Raw genomic sequence first — 14,224 nt, forward strand, 5'->3', positions numbered from 1 at the left:
CCTTATCTCAGCCTCGTTGGCTGCAGATGGCAAGAGGTCTTCCCCAGATATGTTGGGTATTTGAGGCTGTCTGAGGTAATTTTTTACTGTGACCATCTAGTGTCTCTTCAAGGAGAATCTCCGTAGATCCCAGGAGATAGAGAAAGATAGATAGACAGATGATAGATAGATAGATGATAGATAGATAGATAGATAGATAGATGATAGATAGATAGATAGATAGATAGATAGATAGATAGATAGATGATAGATAGATATCGTCTCATATTCTTTCATAAATGGTGGCAAATTATTGTGCCAACAAGGAAACAAATTAAGAGCACCTTGAGAATTTCTGGATTGCGGGGACTATCCATATAAGCCTTGTCATACAATTGCGTAATCTCTGAGTGTGTAGCACCATTTTGGACACACACACACATACATGAAAAGAGACGGCACACTGCCTTTGTAAGATATCATTATTCCTGAAATTCCTCTGGGCAAAAGAAGAATAAAAGGTCCTTCTAATGGTGTGTTGCGAAAGCCTAAGACTCAAATCTACAAAGAACTGGTTGGATCCAGCTGACCTACTCATTCTTCAAAGCATCCAAAACCTTGCCCCCTCCCCCCGCCTTCCTGCTATTCTACCATTGATGTTGTTTTATGGCTGTGGTGGAGGAGGAATGTAGTAACGATATTCCATTTACAATACCTACCACTGCAGATAGATAGCAGAATTAGATTTATTTATCTTTTAAAAAAATGAAACCTAAGTTCATCTGCCACCCGCTTGGAAAAGCTGAACTTTGCTGTGTTTTAACATATTCTGGGGACTTGCCTTCTGCCCAGTATCCATGGGAAATAGATTGTTTAGTGGTGAGGAGAAGAGTCCTCTCTGGGGTGATACCAGAATTATGGAAAAGCTTTCCACATGCCGTCAAACCTTTTCTATCATGTCCATTTTTTATGTGTGTATGTATGTAAAGTGCTTGTTCCTGGATTTTTGCCTCTAAGATTCTAAGCCATCGATTTTCTGGCATTGCTCTCCTACTGGTTTGTGGCTTTGGCCTTGTCAATAGAGACCTTTAAGGTTCTCTTTGCTCCTGAGATTGCTTGTATAGGCTACATACACTTTGAGATCCAGGCAAACCAAAGCATATTTAAGTCATTGATTCCAGTTGTTGTTGGTGGGGAGATTTAAGCATAAAAGGCTCTGAGTTTGGCAGGATGGTGCCCTTTTGTTTTTGTGGATGTTATTGTTTAACTCAGGTTCTTTGAGGCAATTGAAACAGAAAGCTGAGGCAATTGAAACAGAAAACTGTTTAGGTGTGCAACTGTTGCAGCAAAAGTTTTACTAGCACAGAGATGGAGACAACAAGACTTACCAATGATTCAGGACTGGCAGAAAAAAGATGGTGGAATATGCTGAGTTGGCGAAATTGACTGGGAAAATACAAAACCAGCAGTACCAAACATTTCATAAAGACTGGAATAAGTTTATAGAGTGTTTGAAAGATAATTGTAAACATTTAACAACACTGACAGGACTGATTTAAAGCTTGATAGTTTATAGAAAGCACCGATTTACAATTAACATAATTCCGTGATTATCAGAATTGAATAGTGAGTAAAGAGGGGAAATATGAAATGCAATTAAAAAAGACATAATGTAAGGTAATCATGGGCTGGGAGGGAGGGGAGTTGAGCGCTCGCGAGAGTGGAATATAATGTGAAAAATTGAGTATGTTATATTTATATAAAATGGAAACTTAATAAAAATGATTTTAAAAAATGAAACAGAAAGTTTTAGAAACTAGTGGCGTATATATACTTGTAAGTATATGAGTTTTTATTGCAATTATTTCTATGTTTTCAACAGATTTTATATATGTATACAGTTTTAATTCTATTAATGTTTAAATGTTTTTTAATTATTGTTTCTTCTATGTTTTTAGCAATTCTTGTTTTTATCTGTAAGCTGTCTCAAGTCCCATCAGAGGAAAAGGCAGGGTATAAACGACAGTGATAATAATATAATTCTCCCTATATTGTCCTGTTTGTTATCCAGCTGTTTTGAGTACCACCTCTAACTGAGGTATCAATTGCAGCACTAAGAAGCTGGGCCTATACATTAGTTGCCCCAAACTGGTAGAATAAACGGTTTCATCTTCCCCCTTCTCTATTGGCATTCTGGAGGCTGCAACCCCCCCTTTGTCTTTCATTTGGTACTGTTTTCTTTTAAAATAATTGTGTGTCCCCCCCCGCCCCCAGTAATACACTCTTAAATATACAGAAATGTGGTTATCAAGGGATTTTAATAAATAAATCATAATAAATCCACACATCTCTCCGTACACATTGCTCTCGTTTTCATAAAGGGATTCCAGTTATAAAATCTGGGGACAGGGGAGGTGTTACAAACTATGGGATTTCTCCAGCTATATAATACAAGCGGATGGAATTGCATCTGTCTGCTTGGTGTGTGTGTGTGTGTGTGTGTGTGTGTGTGTGTCCGTCCCCATCTCCTAAAGCCCTGCTCCTGGTCTGATTAATTATCAGGGCCGGAAAGCCAGAGTAAAACCTTGTTGCTGGTGCCAGAAGTCAGCTGCCCTTGATCGGCTGCCCAGAGGACACCACATGCTAAACTGTTCTGGTCCCTGCTGGATTTGGGATTCGGGCAGAGGAGGAGAGTGTGGGCCCTAGACAAGACGCAAGGGAGACCATCTTAGGCACTGGGAGGCTCAGAATGAGTTACAGCCAGCACATGAATAATACAAGGGTGTTCCTGCCTCAAGGTTATTCCAAGTCCCCACTCTCTGAAAAGGACTGCATTAGCTTCTGCTTCTTCTTCTTCTTCTAGAAGCCATATTCTATCCAATTGCTCACTATGAACTAATGTTAAAAGAAATACATTTTAATAAATGAGGCCACCTGTATTTTATGTTCTGACTGCCCTGAGGAGATTCCCTACCCCTCACAGCAAAAATTCTGCTGACAAACCTGGAACAGACAAACTAAGGAAGCACTAGAAATGAAAATTCGGATCCCTGGGTTCTCCTTGGTCCCACATCGAAAACCCACACACTCACACCCACACACCCTGTTCAGCTATATATCTCTGCCATCATTTAACGGAAGTTACATTTAAGAATTCCATTTCTAAATGTAGTAAGTTAGACCAAGGAAGGGATTCCTGGGTTATCATAGAATTTAGTGGATTAGATTGTGAGGGGGAGGTTTACTTAATTAATACATGGATTTGTTTTTTTACTTTGTGCCAGGGCAGATTAATAAACACATGTGGAATGATCCAAAGTATTCCACTGAGTTCATCGGTGCTTACTTCCTAGGAATTGTGCTTAGGGTTGCAGCCTTTAAAAGTACAGTGGTACCTCAGGTTACAGACGCTTCAGCTTACAAAGGCTTCAGGTTCAGATTCCACTAACCCAGAAATAGTACCTGGAGTTAAGGACTTTGCTTCAGGATGAGAACAGAAATCATGCTCCAGCGGCGCAGCGGGAGGCCCCATTAGCTAAAGTGGTTCCTCAGGTTAAGAACAGTTTCAGGTTAAGAACGGACCTCTGGAACAAATTAAGTTCTTAACCTGAGGTACCACTGTACCACAACTTTAAAAGAGCATTGCTCTGATTTAAGAGTGGTTTCTGCATTCAGATATATCACTTTATTCCTCTCAGTAAAGTTTGTTAAGAGGCTCTGAGCTATTCCACAGCAGGGCTGGGCTGACTTCAGGCTTCACAAGGTTGCTTTGTTTTTTGTTACGAGAACCACAAGATCTACCCAAGGGAACCAGTTAGAATAAAACAACTGGGTGCTTCCCTGAGCACATTCTGAACCTAGGGACATGTTTTTAGTACTGGGACCCAGCTCGCAGTCCTTTCACACAGAAACCCACTCCTTGTTAGCATTCTTCATTTCAACAGCCTAATTTTGATGGGAAAGGTTGTTTCATTGCTGGTATTTTGGGGAGAATAAACAAACAGAGTCAAAACCCCTTCCCGATCTACTGCAACTCATCAAGAGATGTACTAATAGATCCTTATCTATCTTCTGCCTACCTCTTATAGCAGCATGAAAGCACACCTGTGGCATTTGATCTGCAATTCCTATCACAACATGCAAATTATTGCTTTAGGTCGCAGAGATCAAATGGAACATAGCAGACCTAATACGTTCTGCTGTCTTCCAGTTAAAGAATGAATGCTCTTAGATTGACTGATAATGATTGACTCAGTATGAGGCTAGAGTGTTGGATTGTGACCGGAAAGACCCCAGACTCAAACCCTTGCCCAGCTATGAATTCTCCCTCAGCACAGCCTACATCGCAGGAAAGTCGTGAGGAATAAAGCGGGGGGAGGACTCTAGGGCCTAAGCTGAACCTTTGGGAGCACTGGCAGGATACAAATGAGGTAAACAAAGTAAGCAAGGAGGGCTGCAATCTTATACCTGGGAGTAAGCGCCATTGAAGGGGGACGCGGCTGGCGCTGTGGTTTAACCACAGAACCTGGGGATTGCCGATCAGAAGGTTGGCAGTTCGAATCCCCGCGATGGGGTGAGCTCCCGTTGCTTGGTCCCTGCTCCTGCCAACCTAGCAGTTCAAAAGCACGTCAAAGTGCACGTAAATAGGTACCACTCCGTCGGAAAGGTAAACAGCGTTTCCGTGCACTGCTCTGGTTCACCAGAAGCGGCTTAGTCATGCTGGCCACATGAGCCGGAAGCTGTCTGTGGACAAACGCTGGCTTCCTCGGCCTATAGAGCGAGATGAGCACGCAACCCCAGAGTCATCTGCGACTGGACCTAACAGTCAGGGGTCCCTTTACCTTTAAGCGCCATTGAACTCATTTTTTTCCAGTGGAATCAGCTCATGCACTCAACTACAAATCTGTACCATAAGCCATTGCAGAAGGGTGATATGCATGCCACTGTGAAATGACAGAAATTAAAGACTTGACTGGCATGCAGGCCCTGCGACTTAATCAGGAATGTGTCTCCTGCCCCTGTACAAACAAGTGGCACAAGCAAGCCACAGAATGGCGTGTTGTACTGAGATAATGGTTTGTTTGTTTCACAAGCTTGCATGAGGCAACAAGTCATATTATGATCTGGTTGCACTGCTGTGGCAGCCGCAAGAATGGGGAGAAGCAACACAGGAGTGGGAGGCACATTCTCAACTCAGCCAAACTTTAAAAGAAATGATGGTTTAGCATGATGTGCAAACCAGCTTACCATCTTCTTTTCCTTGAAGCTATTCAAGGCAGCACAACAGTACTTGAATCCAAAGGATCTTGTGTGTGTGTGTATGTGTGCGCGCGCACGTGGTAGCACACATAATTTTACAATTTCAATGTAAGTATGGGGTTTAGCCCCTACCACAAATCCTCACCCAAATTAATACAGATTAAGCTCACTTCCCCATGTAGACAAACCCTGAGTTGAACTTTAAAGCCACTTTTTAATCTGTAATTAATCCAGGGGAGCGGAAAGCAAACACACAACCCTGTTTTGCTGAAAGTTTTAAGTTGCCTCTGGAAACATTATTAATGCTTTGGGAAGCCGCTCATTTCAAGGTCAGAATAGGCAACTAGAAAAAGATTTGGGCTGTGGTGGCTTCTCCTCTATAGGGAAAACCTAAAAGGGAGCCAATTTCACACTCCCATGTAGGTTCGGGACCCCTACTCTGCAATTAATCACAGAGCTTTCTTTAGAAAAAAATACTGAGGACTAGAAAAGGAAAATCACCATGGACTACACCCGTATTTGGGAGTAGGAGAATGGGTTTAGAGGGCATGGGTTCTGGATTGAAGGGGGAGATTTAAACCAGAGTGCATGGCTTCCAGATCAGAGGGAGGGTCTCTAGGACAGAGGGCAAGGTTTCTGGATTAGGAGGCAGAGTTTTAAACAAGAGGACCCAGTTTACAGATTAGGCAAGCGTCGTCAAGCCAGAGGTTATGGTACCCACATTAGGAGGCAGGCGTTTAAACTAGAGGCAGGGTCGTCTTACCCATAGGCGCTAAGGGCGAGGGGTACCCAGGTGCCAGGCTCTCAGGGGCGCCAGGCCAAGAGTCCAGGGAAGAGCCCGCCCGTCGGTCGGAGTGCCGCGGCGGGCTCTTCTGCTGTGGGTGGCTCTGTACCACGAGAGTTCAGGGACAACCGAGCCAGCGAGACACTGAGGCGGCTGGCTGGCTCTGCCCTACTGCATGCCTGGGACTGGGCAACCGGGGGGGGGGGGCACCCCAGCACCGCATATGCTTAAGAGACAGTCCTGACTGGAGGCAGTTGCTTGCAGATGAGGCGGCGGGGCTTCTTGACATATTTGACACCCAACGCCTCTTTTTCAGAATCAAATCACTACTTTTGAGACAGGGGTGCTAACTGGAATAAAATATTGGGGGCACAGGGAAGCCCCGCTCCCCCGCTTTGAAGGCAATGCTCATCAACTTTGGTGGGACCTGGCCCCCTCAAATATTTTCTTCGGGAGCCGAAGACACCTCAGCCCCTAGGAGTTGGCTCCTATGTTTTGAGATATGGTCCTTGGGCAGTTTAAGGAAGTAAATAAAAAGCTGATGGTAGCTGTTTCGACAGAGTGGCTTGGGAGACGACACATGTCTTCTTATATTGTAGTGTGCAACATACACATATTTCATATGTCCCACTACTGGGTCCAATCAAACTGCCATGCTATACAAATCTGCAAAACCAGCGAACAGACAGGGATGAAAGCAGAATAAATGAACACAACCACTTGCAACAATACCTTACCATATTTAACCATGTGAAGGATTGGTCTTCATTCTCAAGCCAAAGATATGGAGGGAGTTTCTGAGGTGAGTATACCACTGGGGAACTAAAGAATCCACATATAACAAATACTCTGAAGACACACCTACTCTTTCTGTTCCCCAAAGCACATACATTTTCTTAATGGGGAAAAAACTGACTGGCATTGAAGGTGTTGGGTGGCCCTTGAGCCTGCCCTTTGCCTCACACACCATCTGAGAGACCCATCAAGTGTTCAGCCTGTGCTGAATTACTGATATCCACGGAGCTGCCAGTCAGCTAAGAGTTTCTCATGTGATGTGATTGTCAGTCACTAGTCGCAGCAAGGAAACCAGAAGCTCTCTGCTTCTGGAAAGGAGCTGCTCTGAACTGGTTCTTTCCCCCCACCCCTTACCCTACAAAATTTTACAGGTAAGAATAAGGACACACTTGTAACACCCTGATTCTTAACTACCCTCTGCTCCTCTGCATTCTCTCCCTTGCCCAATTACACTTTGCTGAAGCAAGAGGGTGCTTGTCCTTCGGGTTAAAGACATGCTAGGAAAATACACAACTGATTTGCAGTGTGCTACCAGTAGTTCCTAGGGACACAAGTGGCGCTGTGGGTTAAACCACAGAGCCTAGGACTTGCTGATCAGAAGGTCGGCGGTTCGAATCCCTGTGACGGGGTGAGCTCCCATTGTTTGGTCGCTGCTCCTGCCAACCTAGCAGTTCGAAAGCACATCAAAGTGCAAGTAGATAAATAGGTACCGCTCCGGCGGGAAGGTAAGCAGCGTTTCCGTGCGCTGCTCTGGTTTGCCAGAAGTGGCTTAGTCATGCTGGCCACATGACCCGGAAGCTGTCTGTGGACAAACGCCGGCTCCCTCGGCCAATAAAGCGAGATGAGCACGCAACCCCAGAGTCGGTCACGACTGGACCTAATGGTCAGGGGTCCATTACCTTTACCTTACCAGCAGTTCAGCAGCAGTGTGTGAAATGTCACTGTGCAATCCTTAAGTTTTCTTGCAAGTGTATTCCTAAGAGCAAGATGCATCCACCCAGTGCTTTTTTTCCTGGGGGTACGCAGGTGTACGCATACCCGTAAACGTTTTGTGAATCTTTGTACTTTTGTCCATTTACTGTATTTATTTCCCCCTGATTTGATCTATAAAATGGTGATTTACTTGAGTCAAAATGAGAGTACCCCTAAACATGTTTTTTAGGAAAAAAAGCACTGTATCCACCCATCACTCAAAGGTTTCACTTCTAGAGATAACGAGGAAAGAGCTGAAACTCGAACTGACCTTACACTCCACACCAAGGGCATTCTTACAAAGTATCCTCAAAGACAAAAGCAGGGACAGTGACCTACAAGGGACCAAAATACTGTGACAGTCCCTGGTAAACAAGAACATATGAAGTGCCTGCTTGTTCTTCTCCATCTAATTTAAAAGGTGTAACTCTAGAATGTAGTACTCGGCACATGGCTTGCTTATTTTCCTTAACCTACAACACACACAACGTAACAGGCTGTTTTTGACTATGTAACTTCTATTTCAAACACAATTCAACATATAATATCTCACAAAGTGTAATTCCATAGACCAACACATCATGCAAACAGAACATATCAAGAAAAATTAAAGTCCAATATTGGCAATAACCACAATATGGTATGCTTATTCTAACGCTCCTTGTATGTAGATATAAACTGTTACATAGTCAAAAACAGCCTGTTACGTTGTGTGTGTTGTTACCAGGATTGTATTTACGTAACCTAAGGTTTAGTAGTATTTTCCTTAAGCTACATCAAACTCTCATACCTGCAAGCAACTGGATGTGTTGTGCCCAATTTATTTGCCTATTCTCTGTCTGTGATCCCTTGCAACCTTGAGCCTGAGGATTTTAAGAGCCAGAGAGGTGATAACAGAGCACGGATGCCCATTTTATTTTCATACTGCCTTCGCCAAATCTAGATTACAATCAGGGCTATCACTGCTTGATCAATTAACTTTATATTTGTATAAATCTATACAAGTAAAAATAATCCTTCTGGTACAGAAAGGGTACTTGCTTTGATTTTTGATCATATTGCATGGCGTATAGATTGTGTAAAAGGCATCTTCTTAGATTCTCGAAGATTAGAATTTGCGATACGCAAGTGGGGGGGATGCTTCTTTTACGATAGTGTTTGCCATCTATAATTTCGATAATGGCTTGGTTTTAAAATAGCACATATTTTAAAATCTGCAGCCTGATGAATTGGGCATCTTTTTAGTCAATTTAAAGTGTAACTTCATTAACCCATTACATGTTGCGAATACTAATTATTATTACCTTTCAGGGCAGCAGGGTCAGGAGCTGTAGAAACTGGATCTACGCCTGCATGTGTTTTATTTTAAGGACTTGTGCCTCGCACAATTTTCAAACGAAACATACAGCAGCCAATGACTCAAACGCAATCCGCGACAAGACCCATAGATACGAAACTATAAATGCACTCCAAGTAACGAACATTTTAAAAAATCCTTACCTGACAAATCAAAACGTCATGACAATATTTAAAATGTACGGCACAGTCTCTGCTCCTAACATAAAACCAGAGCACTGCTTTAATGAACTGATGACAAGCTATTTCTGTTGTTTTCAGCAACAACATTAGTTTGTTGGGTCTTATTGGTTTGAAAGCTGTCTCAGCTGGTAAGGTAACGTTTTGTTAAGTCAGTCAATAAAATCTTGCTCCATGGTGCCCTGAGGTAAGTCCAACTGCTCTTGCATAGACACAGGTAATGTGAGCTGGACAATAAAGTATACAGTTAAAAGGAATTTCCAGGAATGTCGCAGCAATTTGCAAATTTCTGGCTGTAGAATCCACTATTGGTCAATGGTCACTGGTGATTTTTTTATTTTTACAATATTATGTTTTTAAATGTTTAAAAATCTTCTGGACAGTGCAGACTAAAGAATAAATATATAACAATGCCAATGCATTTATGGAACTGGTTCAGTTCAAAACTTGCCTCATTCCAGATGGGTGGGGTACAGGGTCAGATTTAGGTGTGATGAGGCCCTAAGCTACTGAAGGTAATGGGGCCCTTTATATGTCCAGCTGTCCATTGTCAACAACAAATTGTCACTGTTTTTTTGCGTTGAATATATGCTATAGGGTAATTTATGGACCCATTACTTACATCATAGGAGCCTACACAACACAAAACACTGTTGCTATATGTTTTATTTTATTAGTTTTTTAATCATATTTTGGAAATGTACCGTACATCCAGTTTCTTTTCCTTTATTTTTTTATAGGGGGCCCCAAGAGAGTGGGGCCCTAAGCTATAGCTTGTTCAGCTTATATGTAAATCTGGCATTGGTGGGGTATAACAACAAAAACAACTTTCTCAACCTTCACACCATTTGTGCATGTTAATTTATGTGCATGAGTGACCACAGCACTAGAAAACATTTCTCTTAAAGAGAGGGACAACAGTTTACAGTGGTACCTTGGGTTAAGTACTTAATTTGTTCAGGAGGTCCATTCTTAACATGAAGCTGTTCTTAACCTGAGGTACCATTTTAGCTAATGGGGCCTCCCGCTGCAGCCGCACGATTTCTGTTCTCCTCCTGAAGCAAAGTTCTTAACCCGAGATACTATTTCTGGGTTAGCGGAGTTTGTAACCTGAAGTGTATGTAACCCGAGGTACCACTGTACTCCCTTTAAGAACCAAAAAGGTTGCAACTAACTGAAAAGGTGGAGAACTTCATGCCTTTTAAAAATTACATGAAGGAACCTAGCAGTGATTGTTATTTTCGGTCCTGTGCTATTTATTAGTCTGTTCTGAGTTATATTTATTTAACACCCGATTGGAAATAATAAATGATATAATTATATTTGTATCTTTTGCAAGCTTCACTTTTAAAAAAAATTAAAACCAGTGCTCAGTACAAATAAATGTATACAATGTATTATTGCAATTTTATCACACCCTTCCTCCAAGGAGCTTAGGGTGGCATATATGGCTTTACTGATGAGAATATAAGACGAGCCAAGGATTGTTCTAGTCCAGCACTTGGTTTCTCACAGTGACCAATTAGATGCTCACAGGAAGGCCACAAGCAGGATATAATTCCAGTAGACCCTCCCCCTGAAGTTGTCACCCAGAAATTGGTATTCTTTGAACCTTGAGTTTCCACACATCTGTCATGATCCTCACTTTATGATCGCAGTAACCCTGTGAGAGGTATGTTGAGCAATTGCCCCAGTGATCATTCCTTTTTATTTGAAAGGGGCTTAAAACTCAGGTCACTCTGGTCCTAGTCCAATACACCTAACAACTACACCACACTGGTATTGGGGTTTTGTAGGTCTACTGTCTGTGACTACCTCCATATAGACAAAATATATACTGGGTGACGCAGATCATAAGAATCAGATGGTTGGAAGCAGACACTAACTTCTTGAATTTCGCTGAATAATCTACCCATTGGCCTCCAACTGTGAAGTCTGACTTCTGCTGAAACACCAAGAAGTCTTGTGGATTGCCATACTGTCCAACTTTGGGTCACTTGACCCATGCTGCAATGTCACCCCCAAAAAATGCTTTTGGGGGGGGGGGTGAGATCATGGCATACAAGCTTGCAAGATCGCAGCACCCAAAATGGCTGCCGTGATTTCGTGCAAAAATAAAATAAAATTGGGATGCCCTGTTTCTTTCAGGACACTTGGTGGGTATGGATTCCAAATGAATCAATTGATTACCGGGAAGCCAGGCAGACCCAAAACATTTTGCTGCCTGTGGTGAAGTACAAGATGGTGGTTCACATTCCATACACAGAAGCCAGCTGGATTAGCTCTTGAATCTTACTTGAACACTGGTAACAGGAGAGCACACCTGAGGGCAGCAAGCTCACCTAGAGGATGTAGGGCAGGCTAGATGGCGTACACAGTTCTAACCACCAATACTTTGCTGCCACTTTCCAGCATCTGCTACCTGAAGCAGCTGCTTCACTCTGCCTAATGGTAGGGCTGGGCCTGAGGGAAGCAATGCAGTCCCCAAACCTATCCTCAGAGGGTCTGGGATGGAGGCCTATTTTATGAACTTTAGGCTGAGCAATCATAGGCTCAAATGTTCCTCCTTCTGTGGCATTCCTTGGAGAACCTCATTGGGAGCACCAAAATGTCGTTCAATACAGGGCAATTCAATCTCTTAAACAAGGGAATTAATATCTACCTTCCAGCACTTCATAGACCAAACCTTCACAACCAAACCAAAGTGTGCAAGAAAAGAAAACACGCTTGAGCGGGCGTTTAGCATGCAAATAAATTCAGAGGACTAAACAAGTACACCAAACCACTTGGAGATGGAAGGTTAAAAAAACACACCCTCCAATGCTCCAGGAGCTCCATCCCATTTGATTTTGGGGAATAAATTCCCCTTGACTTCTGATATGACAACCAAATCTACCACAGGAGCTAAATTCCTCTGCCCTATGTCTTCCTTCCTTAGCTGAGTTGCAGACGCAATATCATATGGATTCACCAGCCACTGTTGACCTGAAGCAGTGACAAACCCAATTAAAATTGAAGTCCACCATCTAGAAGCCACATAGCATCCACATAACATTTTACCTCTATTAGCCCGACAGGGAAGTGGCTGTCCTGTCCCTAGTCACAGGAATAAATCTGGCACGATTCCCCCTCACATTTAACCCTTTACTCTGTACTCATAGACAGAGGTCAGCATCAAGGTCATTGGTCTGGGTCTGCATAAGGTCGAGATAAGGTCAGGGTATAAATGCTGACTCCCAGTGGTGTCCTTTTTAACTTTTATTTATTGCAATCGTCTGTTACCTCACTCAGATTACATCATAAATATATTTTACAACTGGAGCACCAGAATCATCTCAATATAAAAACAGATTTTTTAAAAAAACAACAACTAACAGGCAACTAAATAAGTGTTCAGTTCACAGAAGAAGAAAAACAGACGACAGTGTCATAGTGAGAACATTTCATAGCTGGGGTATCGCAACAGAAAAGGCCCTTTCTATGAGCATCACCTCAGAAATTGCGGGAATTTGGCCAATTGTTTCTGTGGATGGTCTTAATAGTCAAACAGGTTCCTAAAGAAGGCAGTGTTTTGGATACCAAGGCTAAGCTGATGAGGACTTTAAAGGGAAGAAGCAAGACCTTGCATTGGGCTCAGAAACAGACCAGTAGCCAGACTGGCAAGGAGTAAAGTCTGGCAACATGCCATCCATTTGTTTGCTAGATTTTGTGCTAATTGAAATTCCCAAGCAGTCTAGTCTGTAAGAGCATCTCCAAAAGGGCATTTCAACAGTCCTTTTTAATAAGATTCTGTATCTCTCTCATTTGTCAACGGAAGAGACAAGTATTCCCATTTTACAGAGCAAAATGCTGAGTTGGCAGGCTGTCAACTGTCCTGACTGAGTAGGTATTTGCAATCTGGATTTGACTGCAGCATATTGTCTTTTAAGCAGCACTGTCTACGTATAGCCGTTGGCCACCTTGCCTGCCTGCTCTTTGTACCATATCTGTCAATCTGTATCCAGACACTGATCCATCCCTTCAAGCCACTCACCTCTAAACTTCATATCCCCATTCTGCCTCCTTCTTTCCCCCATGCATCTCTCTAGCCTCCTGTGTTCTCTGTCTTCCGGGCTTGAAACCAGAACATTATACTGATACCAGAAGTATAGTAGCAAATCTGAGGTGGTTTTTTCCCCTGCTTGTACATATCGTTTTACTCCCTTTCTGTTCCTTCTACCCACTTTGAATGCCGCCGTGTGACATTCTCTCTCACATTCTAGTGACAAACTGTTTTATAACTTGTTTTCTTCTGAAGGTAACTGGGCATATGTGGGGTCCATTAGGGCAAATACCAAGAGACGACTGACTGCAACCTTCTGCAAACCCTTTTGCAATCATCCATTGAGTTCCCACCCTGGGCATCTGTTGCAAAGAAACCACTTACCCCATTACATTTGGACATCCCTGCATCTTTCCTCAGAAGTGTTTAGTTTGTTCCAGGTCACTCTTTCCCTTCTTCAGTAATGCTGTATCTTTCCTCTCTCTCCTCCTTCTCTCTCGTCACCTCTTTCCTCTTCCTTAATTCTTGTCTCCTGGCCGTCAAGGATGCCTCTCACTCACTTTTACTCTCCTCTGCTCCCTCAGACCAACTGTTGGGAACATAGATCCCAGCTAATCCCTAGAGCATCTGTAATTTGCCTTGAGTTGAAAAGGAGGCAAGCAAACGTCCCTCCCCCTGGCCCTTTGGGATTGGCTGCTTTTGGGTGTCCCTCTCCAGCTGTTTATGGACAGCTGGATAGAGAGAGAGCCAGAATGGGGATGGGGAGGAACTGACAAATGAGGAGGGATAGGGTCCAGGTCTGCCTTTCAACTTCTTATATCTTTATATTTTCCTTCCTTTTGTATTTATCACTTCAT

At 42.9% G+C, this 14,224-nt stretch overlaps 1 protein-coding gene across 1 annotated transcript in view; it reads right to left on the reverse strand.

The window, feature by feature from the left end:
• KCNJ14 (potassium inwardly rectifying channel subfamily J member 14) overlaps positions 1 to 14,019 on the reverse strand; it is a 30,327-nt gene extending 16,308 nt beyond the window's left edge. Inside the window, exon 1 of the mRNA XM_083707855.1 lies at positions 13,752 to 14,019. The gene's annotated coding sequence lies outside the window, so the exon portion shown is untranslated. The remainder of the gene's footprint in view (positions 1 to 13,751) is intronic.
• Between the last annotated feature and the right edge of the window lie 205 nt (positions 14,020 to 14,224).

The sequence above is a fragment of the Podarcis gaigeae genome (genome assembly GCF_964106915.1).
Source record: "Podarcis gaigeae genome assembly, chromosome: 13".
In the NCBI taxonomy this organism is placed as follows: Eukaryota; Metazoa; Chordata; class Lepidosauria; order Squamata; family Lacertidae; genus Podarcis; species Podarcis gaigeae.